This window comes from Elephas maximus, chromosome 13 (genome assembly GCF_024166365.1).
Source record: "Elephas maximus indicus isolate mEleMax1 chromosome 13, mEleMax1 primary haplotype, whole genome shotgun sequence".
Taxonomy (NCBI): Eukaryota; Metazoa; Chordata; class Mammalia; order Proboscidea; family Elephantidae; genus Elephas; species Elephas maximus.
In genome coordinates this window covers 21182250-21198285 of record NC_064831.1, presented here as the reverse complement: position 1 = coordinate 21198285, position 16036 = coordinate 21182250, and positions in this window count along the sequence as shown.

Genomic DNA, 16036 nt, shown 5'->3' with positions numbered 1-16036 from the left:
GCCAACATTGTGTCTCCTTGGGATATTTGCAATAACTTTATAACTAGTTTTTGGCATTCCAATTCTAACCCAGTCAGGTAATCTATATACGGTTTTCAGAGCTTTCAAGAAAAAGTAATCTTAGGAAAAATAATGGAATATCATACAGTTACTTGCACAAATATTCTATAATGGGTGACTGAATGAATGAAGAAATAATTTCCATCTTTGGATGGGGAGAGTAATAAACTTATAAAACTAAATATGAACAAGTCTAACCAAGAGCTAGGTGTGGTGTAGACAAGTCAGACCGATAGGCAAATTATTTTAACTCAGTTTCTGTTTTCTATTCTGCAAACAGGAATATCACTTTCCTCATAGCAGACATGAAGGTTATGCGAAATAAAGTATATAAACCTCCAGCATAGTGCCTCTGACATATTCCACAGTCAGAATTTTTTAAACTAAAGAAATTATTTGTAATGCTAAGAAATTCATCTTATTGACATTAGCCCCTTGAGGTTTTTAAAAATTTCCATCACTCAGAATATTAAGTATTCCTCTGAGATTTGTGTAGAGCTGCTATCTTAGGCTGGGTTCTCTAGAGAAGCAAAACCAGTAAAGCATACAAATATATATAGAGAGATTTATATCAAGGAAACAGCTCACACAATTTTAGAGGATGGAACATCCTAAGTCCTTGGATCAGGATAGAGGCCTTTCCCAATTCACAGAGCTGCAGAAGCTAATGAACCCAAGATCAGTAGGTTGAAGGGCAGGGCCCCTGTTCACAGGCTGTGAAGGTCAAGGAATCCTCCAGTTCAGCAGGCAAGATTCAATCTCCTGATTCAAGTAGCTGCAGGGGCTGGCAAACCCAAGACTAGCAGGTTGGGGAGCAGGACTCTTGCTCGCAGGCTGTGGAGATAAACAAATCCCAAGATGGACAGGTAAGCTGCTAGCTCAAGTCCCAAGAATCAGAGGTCAGACAAAAGATAGCTGCTGGATCCAGAACAAGCCAACAACCTTGGCCAGGCAAGCAGGAAGGAAGTAGGCAGCAGAAGTTGGAGAGATGAAGGCTGAGGGGGCAGCGAGCCATCACAGGCCCCACCCCGCTGGTACCATTCAGCAGATTCCGTCATGGAGGTAATCACATGTCAAATTTCAACAGGGAAGTGATCAACAGCATTATACAACTGCCAAGACACTCAGAATCATGGCCCAGCCAAGCTGACACACCTTAACATCTTAACCATCACAGTCCACCCCTTGTGAACTTGGCATCTGTATGCATATCCCCAAACCATACATAATCTCTCAATATACACAATTACAAAGTCATACTTGTGCCTAACATGATACAATTAACCCATGTACAACCAAAAACACACTAGCCCCATTTACATCTTATATTTTATAAGTGAAGAAGCCAAAATACCTGACGCACACATACAGATCAGAAATATTCATAACTGTTACAGTCCTTGTTTTTGCAACTAGTCACGTGGCCGTAACTGGTATTTAGAACTACCTTCTTCCACCACCCATTCCACATTCCCTTTGGCCTCAGCAAGCAGCTCAGCTGGTTGTGGTTCTTTGCATACGGAGGTGACCCAAACCTTCATTCCTGAAGGGTGTGGGCCATTAAGCAGTCATGTCGAAATTGGTTTGCTGTAGTTTTCCATTGACTTTAATCACAGCACATGGTAGTAATAAGAGACGCCCTAAGGGATCTCCTGCATTCTGGATGTATTCTTCTTTACCTCAATTATGTAATATCAATTCGATTTCCTCTTGGTAATCTGGATCAATCACACCAGTCAGTATGGTAACTCCTTTCTTTGCCTGTTGATCCAGAGGCATAAGGAGCCCAAAGTGGCCAGGTGATATTCTTAGATTCCTAAGGGGGGAGCATTCCCCCCTTTGGAACTAAAACCTCTAGATCTGCAGAGCATAAGATCTCAGAGACAGGAAACAAAAATCTTGCAAGTGGGTCACTAGGGGTAACAGTGAGTGGTGCCTTTCCCATTTCCACCCCTTGATTCCTGGACCCATGAATCCCAGCTATGGCAGAAATAGCACCATATGCTGGTCACTGTTTTAGAGCATATACAGCCTCCTGGAGAACATTGCTCCAATCCCGCAAGGTATTGCCACCTAGTTGGCACCATAATTGTGTCTTTAGGAGGCCATTCCATCATTCTATCAAGCCAGTTACTTTGAGATGATGGGAAACATGGTAAGACCAGTGAATTCCATGAGCGTGGGCCCATTGCTGCATTTCATTTGCTGTGAAGTGAGTCTCTTGATCAGAGGCAATGTGTATGGGATACAATGATGGTGGATAAGGTGTTCTGTATATCCACAGATGGTAGTTTTGGCAGGAACATGGCATACAGGGACGGCAAATCCATACCCAGGGTAAGTGTCTATTCCAGTAAGGACAAAACACTGCCCTTTCCACGATGGACATGGTCCAATGTAATCATCTTGCCACCAGGTTGCTGGCTGATCACCTTGAAGGATGGTGCCATATCAGAGACTCAGTGATGGTCTTTGCTGCTGGCAAATTGGGCTGTCAGCAGTGGCTGTAGCCAAGTCAGCCGTGGTTAGTGGAAGTCCATGTTTCTGGGTTCATGCATAACCTCCATCCTTGCTACCATGGCCACTTTGTCCATGAACCCATTGAGCAATAACTGGAGTAGCTGGGGAAAGAGGATTACTGCAGATACCTAAAATGTGGAAGCAGTTTTGAAATTTTGAATGGATAAAAGACTCAGAAGGAAGTGAGGAGAACTGTTAACACAGGAGAAGGTGTAGGTGGTGGAAAACAGCAACAGGGGACCAGCAGCAGCAGCAGCAAACCAGCAGCAGCAGAACCAGGAGACCAGAGGCAAACAACACTGAAGCCAACCCACGGAGTGAGAGAACTGAGCACCTGTGCACAGGAGTCTTTCTGGTGGTGTGGGGTACCCTCAGGCACTTATCAGTGGAGCTTCTGACCTTTGGAACACTTGCCCTAGCAGGACAGATGACGGTGTGAGGCCCAAGGGCCAAGAAGCCAAGAAACCAGAAAGCAGAAGTTGAAGAGACAGGAAACACAGGAAGCCAAGCTGCCTCAGTCTCAAAAGGTATGACCTTGACCTCTGGGGTTTCAAAGGGTGGAGCCATGGCCTCTGGTATTTCTAAGGGTGGAGTCGCCATTCAGATGGACGAAAAGAATGGTGCACCTAAAGCCAAGGGAGCAGAGTTGCTGTCCCAGCGGGTCTGGAAGGCAGAGCTGAAGTCCAGGGCTGAGGTACCTCCACTCAGAATCTGGAGAATGTGACCAATACCTAGAGTCTGGAGGGCAGGGCTATCGTATAAATGGTCTCAGAGAACAGAGGATTATTTTCAAGATTTGACAGCTAATGTAATGTGTTCTGCTGACTTGCTTAGATCCTGTTATGCCTTATTTCCCTCCAATTTCTCCCATTTGTAATGGAAATGTCTAGCTTGTGCCTGTTCTGCCATTGTGCTTTGGAAGCAGATGACTTGTATTCTGGATTTCACAGATGAAGAGGAATTTTTGGATTTTGGACTTGCACTTGATTTAAGACTTTTGCTATGATACAATGGGGTGAATATGTCTAACATGTAGCAAGGACATGAATTTGGGGGGGGCCATAGGGTAGAATGTCAAGGATTGAATTGTGTCCCCACAAAATATATGTCAACTTGGTTAGGCCATGATTCCCAGTATTCTGTGGTTGTCCTCCATTTTGTGATTGTAATTTTAAGTTAAAGAGTTTTAGGGTGGGATTGTAACATACTTACTAAGGTTATCCCTCATCCAATGTAAAGAGAGAATCCCTGAGGTGTGGTCTGCACCACCTTTTATCTTACAAGAGATAAAAGGAAAGGGAAGCAAGAAGAGAGTTGGGGACCTCATACCACCAAGAAAGAAGCACCAGGAGAAGAGCACATCCTTTAGACCTGGGGTTCCTGCACAGAGAAGCTCCTAGTTCAGGGGAAGATCAACGACAAAGATCTTTCTCCAGAGCTGACAGAGACAGAAAGCCTTGCCCTGGAGCTGACACCATGAATTTGGACTCGTAGCCTACTTTACTATGAGAAAATAAACTTCTCTTTGTTAAAGCCAACCACTTGTGGTATTTCTGATATAGCAGCACTAGATAACTAAGACAGCTAGCAATTAGCTATTCACTAGGTTAAGGAAAATTTTAATCTTAAAAAAAAAGTGTATGATTTGTGATCTTCCCTACCCTCTCCCATAAAGTAGAACAAAAAGAAATATAGAAAGAGATGATTTTAAAAACAGCCACTCTTTAAAAAAAAAAGTGAAGAGGTGGGGTCAAGTTGGCAGAGTAGTCAGACGCTTCTGGTGATCCCTCTTACAAAAAAGACCCACCCCCCAAAAAGTGAATTGATTATATATATGACAAGCTAGAAGCCCTGAACATCAAATGCAAAGTCAGGAAATCGGACTGAGTGGCAGGGGGAGGGAGAGATGGTTCAGAAGTGGCGAGCAGTTGCTGGACCTCACTAGGTGGGAACTGGCACACCTCAGGCAGGATCCGCTAGCACAACAGTGGCAGGGCTGGAGGTAGCATTCAGGATGCGGTTTCCTTAGGGAGAGACAGTGAGCCACACAGCGTCTCCTCATGCCTCCAGGATCAGTGAAGAACAGCGCTCTCAGCAAAATATAAGTACTTGCATCTAATTTACCATGCCCATAGCTCCCAAGGTGGCTTCAGGAGCTGTCTATTTCCTTGTGCCTGAGATAGGTCCTGCTGTGTGTCCTGAGCCATTCTCCCGGCCTTGGAGAAGGAACAAATTAACAAACGGGGGAAAAATAATCTGTCAGCTTCTCTAAGCTGGAAAATCAGAGCAGAAGCGGCTCATACCCAAACACAAACGGTCCACAGACTTTGAATGCTTTTCACCCCTGCATGGACCTGTATGGGACCATTTCAGCAGCTTAGGCCCTTGTTGGCAGACTGCAACAATGTGTGTGCATGAGATCTGACTTCAACAGTTTCAGCTCTATAATGAAGAGGTGAGTTTTTGAAGTTCTACACTGCTCTGCCTATTAAGCAGGGTCCTCACCTACCCACATCACAAGCCTGAGGAAAGATGGCTCCACCCACACCACCTAGCCACCACAACAGGGGTTTGAGGATAAGTGGTGCCTCCCAGTACTTACAGCCAAAAGCATTGAATGCCCAACCAACCCACCTGTGTGCTCTAGGGAACAAGGATACACTTTCCTCACAGACACTCAGGGGATGTTTGTGAGCCCAATGCCTTGCTCAAAGTGTGACCCCCTGCTGCAACTAGATATCTGTGCCTATACCAATCACCCCTGCCCTCTAAGACTGTAGGACAGAGCCTACACCACACACTTGGTGACTGACTACCTGGACACTAGAGCTGAATCCATACAAGAAAAGTGAATGGACTCCTAGGCTCATATACCTGGTAAAAGCTCTAGCCATCAGGTGACAGGACGTTAGAGCTTAAAAAGCACAAATAATCAAGCTAGCTCACTCAAGCAGCCTATTTGGGCATATCAAACCAAAAAAAAAGCAAGAAGCTAAGACACAGTAAGCAAGCATAAAATAAATTAATACAATAACTTATAGATGGCTCAAAGGCAACAATCAATATCAAATCACATAAAGAAGCAGACCACTACTGCTTAAAAAAACCTCCCAAAACAAAGAATCAAGGAATCTTCTGGATGAAGAGTTATTCCTGGAATTACCAGAGGTAGAATACAAAAGATTAATATACACAACTCTTCAAGAGATCTGGAAGGAGCTCAGGCAAAATGCAGAACAAGCCAAGAAACACACAGATAAAGCAATTGAGGAAATTAAGAAGTTTATTCAAGATCATAATAAAAAATTTAATAGGCTGCAAGAATCCACAGAAAGACAACAATCAGAAATTCAGAAGATTAACAATAAAATTACAGAATTAGACAACTCAATAGAAAGTCAGAGGGGAATTGAGGAATTAAAAGTCAGAATTAGTGAAATTGAAAATAAAACACTTGGAACCAATACATACGAAGAAAAATCAGATAAAAGAATTTTAAAAAATTAAGAAAACCTAAGAATTATGTGGGACTCTATCAAGAGAAATAACCTGCAAATAATTGTAGTACCGGAACAGGGAGAGAGAACAGATAATACAGAGAGAATTGCTTAAGATTTGTTGGCAGAAAACCTTCCTGATATTGTGAAAGATGAGAAGACATCTATCCAAGATGCTCATCGAACTTCACATAAGGTAGATCCCAAGAGAAAGTCACCAAGACATATTATATTCAAACTTGCCAAAACCAAAGATAAAGGGAAAATTTTAAGAGCAGCTAGGGATAAATCAAAAGTCACCTACAAAGGAATGAGCTTGGACTACTCAGCAGAAACCATGCAGGCAAGAAGGAAATGGGGTGACATAGACAAAGCCTTAAAGGAAAAAAAAAACTGCCAGTTAAGAATCATATATCCAGCAAATTGTTTCTCAGATATGAAGGCGAAATTAGGACATTTCCACATAAACAGAAGTTTAGGGAATTTGAAAAACCAAACCAAAACTACAAGAAATACTAAAGGGAGTTCTCCGGTTAGAAAAACAATAACATCAGGTATTAACCCAAGACTAGAACACAGGATAGAGCAACAAGATATCAACCCAGACAGGGAAATGATGAAGATAAATCAAGATTACAAAAACACTCAAAACAGGGAAACAGTGATGTCATTATGTCAAAGATGACAACATTAAATCAATAAAGAAGGACAGAAAAATGTAGTCATAGATCTTTCATATGGAGAGGAGGTGAAGGCGATATAGAGAGATAAAAGTATGGTTTAAACTTACAAAAATAGGGGTAAATATTGAGGAAACCACAAAGGAGACTAACAACCCTACACACTAAAATAAAATACAAGAAAAACATAAAGACTCAGCAAAAACAAAATCAACAACAATGAAAAACAAGAAAAAATATACAACGAAAAACTACTCGGCACAAAAAATTAAGTGAAAAAAGAAACTGTCAACAACACACAAAAAAAGACATCAAAATGACAGCACTAAACTCATACCTATCCATGATTACACAGAATGTAAATGGACTAAATGCACCAATAAAGAGAGTGGCAGAATGGATTAAAAAAACAGGACCCGTCTAAACGTTGCCTGCAAGAGACACACCCTAGACTTGAAGACACAAACTAAAATTCAAAGGATGGAAAAAAAATATCAAGCAAACAGCAATCAAAAAAGAGCAGGAGTGGTAATATAATTTCTTTTTTTGTCTAACCTATTTTTTTTTTTTTTTACTGTGCTTTAAGTGATAGTTTACAAACCAAGTCAGACTCTCATACAAAAATTTATATACACCTTGCTATGTACTCCTAGTTGCTCTCCCCCTAATGACACAGCACACTCCTCCTCCCGGGCTTGTATTACCCTCATCCATTCAGCCAGCTTCTGTCTCCCTCTGCCTTCTCATCTCTCCTCCAGACAAAACCTGCCCACATAGCCTCATGGTCTACTTGAGCCAAGAAGCTCACTCCTCACCAGTATCATTTTCTGTCTTACGGTACAGTACAATCCCTGTCTAAAGATTTGGCTGTGGGAATGGCTCCAGTACTAGGCCAACAGAAGATCTGGGGACTATGACTTCCAGGGCCCCTCTAGTCTCAGTCAGACCATTAAGTCTGGTCTTTTTACGACATTTTGAGGTCTACATCCCACTCTTCTCCTGCTCCATCAGGGATTCCCTGTAGTGTTCCCTTTCAGGGCAGTCATCAGTTGTAGCCAGACATCATCTAGTTCTTCTGGTTTCAGACTGATGTAGTCTCTGGTTTATGTGGCCCATTCTGTCTCTTGGGCTCATATTTACCTTGTGTCTTTGGTGTTCTTCATTCTCCTTTGCTCCAGGTGGGTTGAGACCAACTGATGCATCTTAGATGGCCACTTGCTAGACTTTAAGACCCCAGAAACCAAGGAGTGGCAATATTAATTTCTGACAAAATAGACTTTAAAGTAAAATCCACCACAAAGGATAAGGAAAGACACTGCATAATGATTAAAGGGACAATATACCAAGAGGATATAACCATATTAAATATTTACACACCCAGAACAGGGCTTCAGGATACTTACACTCTAACAGCATTGAAAAGCAAGTTAGATAGCTCCACAATAATAGTAGGAGACTTCAACACATCACTTTCAGTGAAGGACAGGACATCCAGAAAGAAGCTCAATAAAGACATGGAACATCTAAATGCCATAATCAACCAACTTGACCTCATAGACATACACAGAACACTCCACCCAACAGCAACCAAGCATACTTTCTTTTCTAGAGCACATGGAACATTCTCTAGAATAGACCACATATTAGGTCATAAAGCAAGCTTTAACAGAATCCAAAACACTGAAATATTACAAAGCATCTTCTCTGACCATAAAGCCATAAAAGAAGAAATCAATAACAGTAAAAGCAGGGGGAAAAAATCAAACACTTGGAAACCGAACATCACCTTGCTCAAAAACCACTGGGTTATAGAAGACATTAAGGACGGAATAAAGAAATTCATAGAATTCAATGAGAATGAAAACACTTCCTATCAGAAACTTTGGGATATAGCTAAAGAAGTGCTCAGAGCAATAAGTGCACACTTTCAAAAACAGGAAAGGGCCAAAATCAAAGAATTATTGCTACAACCTGAACAAAAAAAGAAAGCAACAAAAGAAACCCTCAGGCACCAGAAGAAAGCAAACAATAAAAATTAGAGCAGAATTAAGTGAAAGAGAGAACAGAAAAACAATTGAAAGGGTTAACAAGACCAAAAGTTGATTCTCTGAAAAAAATTAACAAAATCGATAAACCATTGGTCAAACTGACTAAAGAAAAACAGAAGAGGAAGCAAATAACCTGAATAAGAAATGAGATGAGCGATATCATAACAGACCCACTGAAATTAGAAGAATCATAGGAGATTACTGTGAAAAATTGACTCTAACAAATTTGAAAACCTAGAAGAAATGGATGAATTTCCAGAAACACACTACCTACCTAAACATAACAAAAGAAGAGATAGAAAAAGTAATTAAAAAGCTCCCCACAATGAAAGTCCTGGCCTTCATGGCTTCACTGGAGAATTCTACCAAACATTCAGAGAAGAGTTAACACCACTACTACTAAAGGTATTTCAGAGAATAGAAAAGGATGGAATACTCCCAAACTCACTCTACAAAGCCAGCATATCCCTGATACCAAAACCAGGTAAAGACAGCACAAAAAAAAGAAAATTACAGATTTATATCCCTCATGAACTTAGATGCAAAAATGCTCAACAAAATTCTAGCCAATAGAATTCAACAACATATCAACAAAATAATTCACCATGACCAAGTGGGATTCATACCAGGTATGCAGAGATGGCTCAACATTAGAAAAGCAATCAATGTAATCCATCATATAAATAAAACAAAAGACAAGAACCACATGATCTTATCAATTGATGAAGAAAAGGCATTTGACAAAGTCCAACACCCACTCATGATAAAAAACTCTCAGAACAATAGGAATAGAAGGGAAGTTCCTCAACATAATAAAGGGCACTTATACAAAGGCAACAGCCAACATTATCCTAAACAGGGAGAGTCTGAAAGCATTCCCCTTGAGAACAGGAAACAGACAAGGATGCCCTTTATCACCACTCCCATTCAACATTGTGCTGGAGGTCCTAGCCAGAGCAATTAGGCTAAAGAAATAAAGGGCATACAAATTTGTAAGAAAGAAGTAAAAGTATCTGTATTTGCAGATGACATGATCTTATACACAGAAAACCCAAAGGAATCCTCAAGAAAACTACTGAAGCTAATGGAAGAGTTCATCAGACTATCAGGATAGAAGATAAACATACAAAAATCAGTTGGATTCCTCTGCACCAACAAAGAGAACGTCAAAGAGGAAATCACCAAATCACTACCATTTACAATAGCCCCTAAGAAGATAAAATATTTAGGAATAAATCTAACCAGAGACGTAAAAGACCTATACAAAGAAAACTACAAGACACTACTGCAAGAAACCAAAAGAGACCTACATAAGTGGGAAAACATACCTTGCTCGTGGATAGGAAGACTCAACATTGTAAAAATGTCTATTCTACCCAAAGCCATCTACAGATACAATGCAATCCTGATCCAAATCCCAATGACATTTTTTAAGGAAATGGAGAAACAAAACACCAACTTCATATGGAAGGGAAAGAGACCCCAGATAAGTAAAGCATTACTGAAAAAGAAAAACAAAGTGGGAGGCCTCACACTGCCTGATTTTAGAACCTATTATACTGCTGCAGTAGTCAAAACGGCCTGGTGCTGGTACAACAAAAGATACATAGACCAATGGAACAGAATTGAGAATCCAGACATAAATCTGTCCACATAGGAACAGCTGATATTTGACAAAGGCCCAAAGTCTGTTAAACGGGGAAAAGACAGTTTCTTGAACAAATGGTGCTGGCATTACTGGATATCCATCTGCAAAAAAATGAAAAAAGACCCATACCTCACACCATGCACAAAAACTAACGCAAAATGGATCAAAGACCTAAATACAAAAGCTAAAACAATAAAGATGATCATGGAAGAAAAAATAGGGACAACTCTAGGAGCCCTGACACCTGGCATAAACAGTATGCAAAACATTAGTAACAATGCACAAACATCAGAAGAAAAGCTACAAAATCAAACACTTATGCTATTCCACAGTCTTCACCAAAAAAGTAAAAAGATTACCTACAGATCGGGAAAAAGTTTTTGGTTATGACAAATCCAATCAGTGTCTGATCTCTAAAATCTATATGATAGTGTAAAACCTCAACAACAAAAAGACAACCCAATTAAAAAATGGGCAAAGGATATGAACAGACACTTCACTAAAGAAGACAATCAGGCACCTAACAGATACACAAGGAAATGCTCACCATCATCAGCCATTAGAGAAGTACAAATCAAAACCACAATGAGATACCATTTCACTACAGCAAGGCTGGCATTAATCCAAAAACCACAAAATAATAAATGTTGGAGAGGTTGTAGAGAGACTGGAACACTTATACACTGAAAGTGGGAATGTAAAATGGTACAACCACTTTGGAAATCGATTTGGCACTTCCTTAAAAAGCTAGAAATAGAACTACCAGACGATCCAGCAATCCCACTCTTTGTAATCTATCCTAGACAAATAAGAGCCTTCACATGACAGATAAATGCCCACCCATGTCCACTGCGGCACTGTTTAAAATAGCAAAAAGATGGAAGCAACCAAGGTGCTCATCAACCAAAGAATGAATAAATAAATTATGGTATATTCACATAATGGAATACTATGCAACAAGAACAATGATGAATCCGTGAAACATCTCATAACGTGGAGGAATCCGGAAGGCATTATGCTGAGTGAAATTGTTTTTGTTGTTTTTAGGTGCTGTCAAGTCAGTTCCGACACATAGTGACTCTACAAGACAAAGCAGAACTGTCCCATAGGGTTTCCAAGGAGCAGCTCGTGGATTTGAACTTCTGACCTTTTGGTTAACAGCCATAGCTTTTAACCGCTGTACCACCAGAGCTCCAAGTGAAATTAGTCAAGTGCGAAAGAACAAATACTGTATGAGACCCCTATCATAAGAACTCAAGAAATAGTCTAAACACAGAAGAAAATATTCTTTGATGGTTATGGTGGGGGGGGAAGGGACAGGGATATTCACTAATTAGATAGTAGACAAGAACTATTTTAGGTGAAGGGAAAGACAACACACAATACAGGAGAGGTCAGCACAACTGGACTAAACCAAAAGCAAAGTAGTTTCCTGAATACAAACAAACACTTTGATTGCCAGAGTAGCAGGGACGGAGGTCTGGGGACCATGGTTTCAGGGGACATCTAGGTGAATTGGCATAACAAAATGTATTAATATTCTGCATCCCACTTTGGTGAGTGGCATCTGGGGTCTTAAAAGCTAGAAAGAGGCCATCTGAGATGCATCAATGGGTCTCAACCCACCTGGAGCAAAGGAGAATGAAGACCACCAAAGACGCAAGGTCAATATGAGCCTGAGAGACAGAGAGGGCCACATAAACCAGAGACTACATTAGCCTGAGGCTGTTAGAGCTAGATGGTGCCCAGCTACTGAAGATGACTGTCCTGACAGGGAACACAACAGAGAATCCCTGATGGAGCAGGAAAACAGTGGGATGCAGACCCCAAATTCTCGTAAAAAGACCAGACTTAATGGTTTGACTGAGACTAGAGGGACGACTGTTAGCCCAAGACTGGAAACATTCCCAAATCCAACTCTTCAAACAGGGATTAGACTGTAGTATAAGACATAAATTTTTTTTTTTTTTTAATACGACATAAAAATGATACCAGTGAGGAGTGAGCTTCTTGGCTCAAGTAGACACGAGACTATGTGGACAGCACCTGTCTGGAGGAGAGATGAGAAGGCAGAGGGGGACAGAAGCTGGTTGAATGGACATGGGGAATACAGGGTGGAGAGGTGTAGTGTGGTGTCTCATTAGGGTGAGCAGCTAGGGGTACATAGCAAGGTGTATAAGAGAGACTGACTTGATTTGTAAACTCTCACTTAAAGCACAATTTAAAAAAAAAAAAACGAGACTAAAGGGGCACATCAGTTCAGGGGCAAGGACTAGAAGGCAGGAGGGGACAGGAAAGCTGGTAACAGAGAACCCAAGTTCAAGGACGGAGGGTGTCGACATGTCATAGGTTTGGTAACCAATGTCACAAAGCAATATATGTACCCATTGTTTAATGAGAAGCTAGTTCTGTAACTCTTCATCTAAAGTTCAATAATAAATAAAGAAAAAAATAAGTGAACTTTTCTGTGGGCTGGTCACGGCAACACAAATTATAAGCAGATCTAAGCAGTGGATCTATTGGGCAGCAGACACCTGCAACTCTGAATTTGGGTTTTGATGCATAAACTAAAAACGTCCCACAGGAGGCAGGCCTCACTGTCTGAAACCAAGGGTCAGCCTAAACTGACCACAGTTCAATACAATTGGATATAATTTTTTTTCTTTATTTTTTTACCATCCTCAGATATAACTTTTTTATTGTAGTAATATGCCTATAAAATTCACCATTTTAAAATGTACAAGTTCAGTACATTTACAATGCTGTGCAACCATCACCACAGTCTAGTTTCAGAACTTTTTTATTGTGCCACAAGGAAACCTTGTTCCCGTTAAGAAGTCATTCCCTCCTTTCTCCCCTCTTCCCAGCCCTGGAAATCACTAATCTGCTTTCAGTCCCTGTGGATTTGGCTATTCTGGATATTTCATATAAATGGAAGCATACAATATCTGGCCATTCGTGTCTGGCTTCTTTCCCTTAACATACTGTTTTCAAGGCTCATCTGTGTTATGTTGTTGCTGTTAGGTGCCGTCAAGTTGGTTCTGACTCACAGTGACCCATGTACAACAAAACGAAACACTGCCCAGTCCTGTGCCATCCTCACAATCATTGCAGCCACTGTGTCAATCTATCTTGCTGAGGGTCTCCCTCTTTTTTGATGACCCTCTACTTTGCCAAGCATGATGTCCTTTTCCAGGGACTAGTCCCCTTATAACATGTCCAAAGTTTGTGAGATGAAGTCTCCCCACCTTTGCTTCTAAGGAGCAGTCTGTTTGTGCTTCTTACAAGGCAGTTTGTTCCTTCTTCTAGCATTTAGTAGTATATTCATGTTATAGCATGTACCAAGAGTTCATTCCTTTTTATGGCTAAATAATATTCCATTATAAGGATATACCACATTTATCCATTCATCAACTGATAGATATTTGGGTAATATCTATCTTTTGCCTATTGTAAATAGTGCTTCTATGCACATTGATGTACAAGTTTTTGTTTGAACACCTGTTTTCAATTATTTTGAGTATATATCTAGAAGTGGAATTGCTGGGTCATATAGTAATTCTGGAAACCCTGGTGACGTAGTGGTTAAGTGCTGCAGCTGCTAACCAAAGGGTCAGCAGTTCAAATCTGCCAGGCACTCCTTGGAAACTCTATGGGGCAGTTCTCCTCTGTCCTGTAGGGTCACTACGAATCGGATTCGACTCGACGGCACTGGGTTTGGTTTTGGTTTTGGTTATAGTAATTCTATGTGTAACTCACTGAGGAACCACCAGGCTACCTCAACAATGGCTGCACCATTTACATTCCCACCAGCAATGTACAAAGTTTTCAGTTTTTCCACATTCTTGCTAGTACTTGTTATTGTGCATTTTTTTAATGTTATATCCATCGTAGCTAGAGTGAAGTAGTATCTCATTGTGGTTTTGGTTTTCATTTCCCTAATGATGAATGATGTTCAGTATCTATCTTTTCCTGTGCTTGTTTAGCCACTTGTATTTTTTTTTTTTTTTTGGAGAAATGTGTACACCTACTCATCACTTATCAGCTCTCTCTTTATCCTGCATTTCACATGTACAACAATAGTAAAAAATCTACTATATTGCTATTTTGCACAGTAATGGTGTACGTCTAGCAGTAACGAATGCTGAGGTTCGAGGTGAGAGTAACACTGGCTATGATGGCTAAGGTTATGTGTCAACTTGGCTGGGCAATGATTCTCAGTGGTTTGGCACTTATGTAATGATGTAATGTGGCATTTAAGTAATGATGTAATTTGGGAGTTATGTAATGATGTTTTCATACTCCATTTTGTGATCTGATATAGTCATCCTCCATTTTTTGCGTAAGACTAATTTTCACATAACAACTTGGTCTTTGGAACCTAACCATGGCAATAAATGAGGAGTAGGTGTATTGAAGTCCTTTGCCCATATTTTAATTGGATTATTTGTCTTTTTGTCTTTAAGTTATAAGAGTTCTTTATATATTCTATATACCAGACACTTATCAGATATGATTTGCAAATATTTCCTCCTATTTTGTGCATTGTCCTTTCACTCCATTAATAGTATTCTTTGATGCACGTAAAGTTTTTAATTTTTATTAAGTTCAATTAATTTTTTTTCTTTTGTTGCTTGAGTTTTTGGAAGAAACCATTGCCCAATCTAAGGTCATAAAAATTTACCCTTATGTTTTCTTCTAAGCACTATAAAATTTTAGCTCTTACATTTAGGTCTTTGATCCATTTTAATTTTTATATACAGTGTGAGGTAAGAGTCAAATTTCATTTGTTTGCTCGTGGATACCTAGTTGTCCCACCATTTGTTGAAGAGATTATTCTTTCCACGCTGCATGCTCTTGGCATTCTTGCAGAAAAATCAATTGACCTGAGATGTATGGGTTTATTTCCAGACTTTCAATTGTTTTCTATTGCTCTATATGTCTAGCCACATTGTTTTACTTACAGTTGCTTTACAGGAACTTTTGAAATCAGCAAGTGTGAGTCCTCTAACTTTGTTCTCTCTTAATAAGATTATTTTGGCTATTTGGGTCCCTTGTAATTCCTTATGAACTTTAAGATCAGCATTTCCATTTCTGCAAAAAAAGACCGTTGGAATTTTGATAGCGGTGGCATTGAATCTGTAGATTGCTTTGAGGAGTATTGCCATCTTAACAGCATTAAGTATTCCAAACCATGAATATGGATGCCCTTCCAATTCTTTAGGTCTTCTTTCTTTCAGAAATATTTTGTACTTTTTAGTGTACAGGTCTTTCATTGACTTCATTAAATTTGTTTCTAAGAATTGTATTCTTTTGGGTGCTATTGTAAATGGAATTGTTTCCTTATTTCCTTTTTGGTGTATTGTAGCTAGCATACAGATATACAGCAGATTATTATGTGCTGTTATTGTATCCTGCAACTTTGCCCTGGACTTGTAGCTTTAATGTATTTTTATGTGTGTACACTTCTTAGTCACCACTTATCTGTCAGTTTGTTGAACTGTAGTGGCTTGTGTGTTGCTGTGATACTGGAAGCTATGCCACTCAAATTTCAAATACCAGCAGGGTCTTCCATGGTAGACA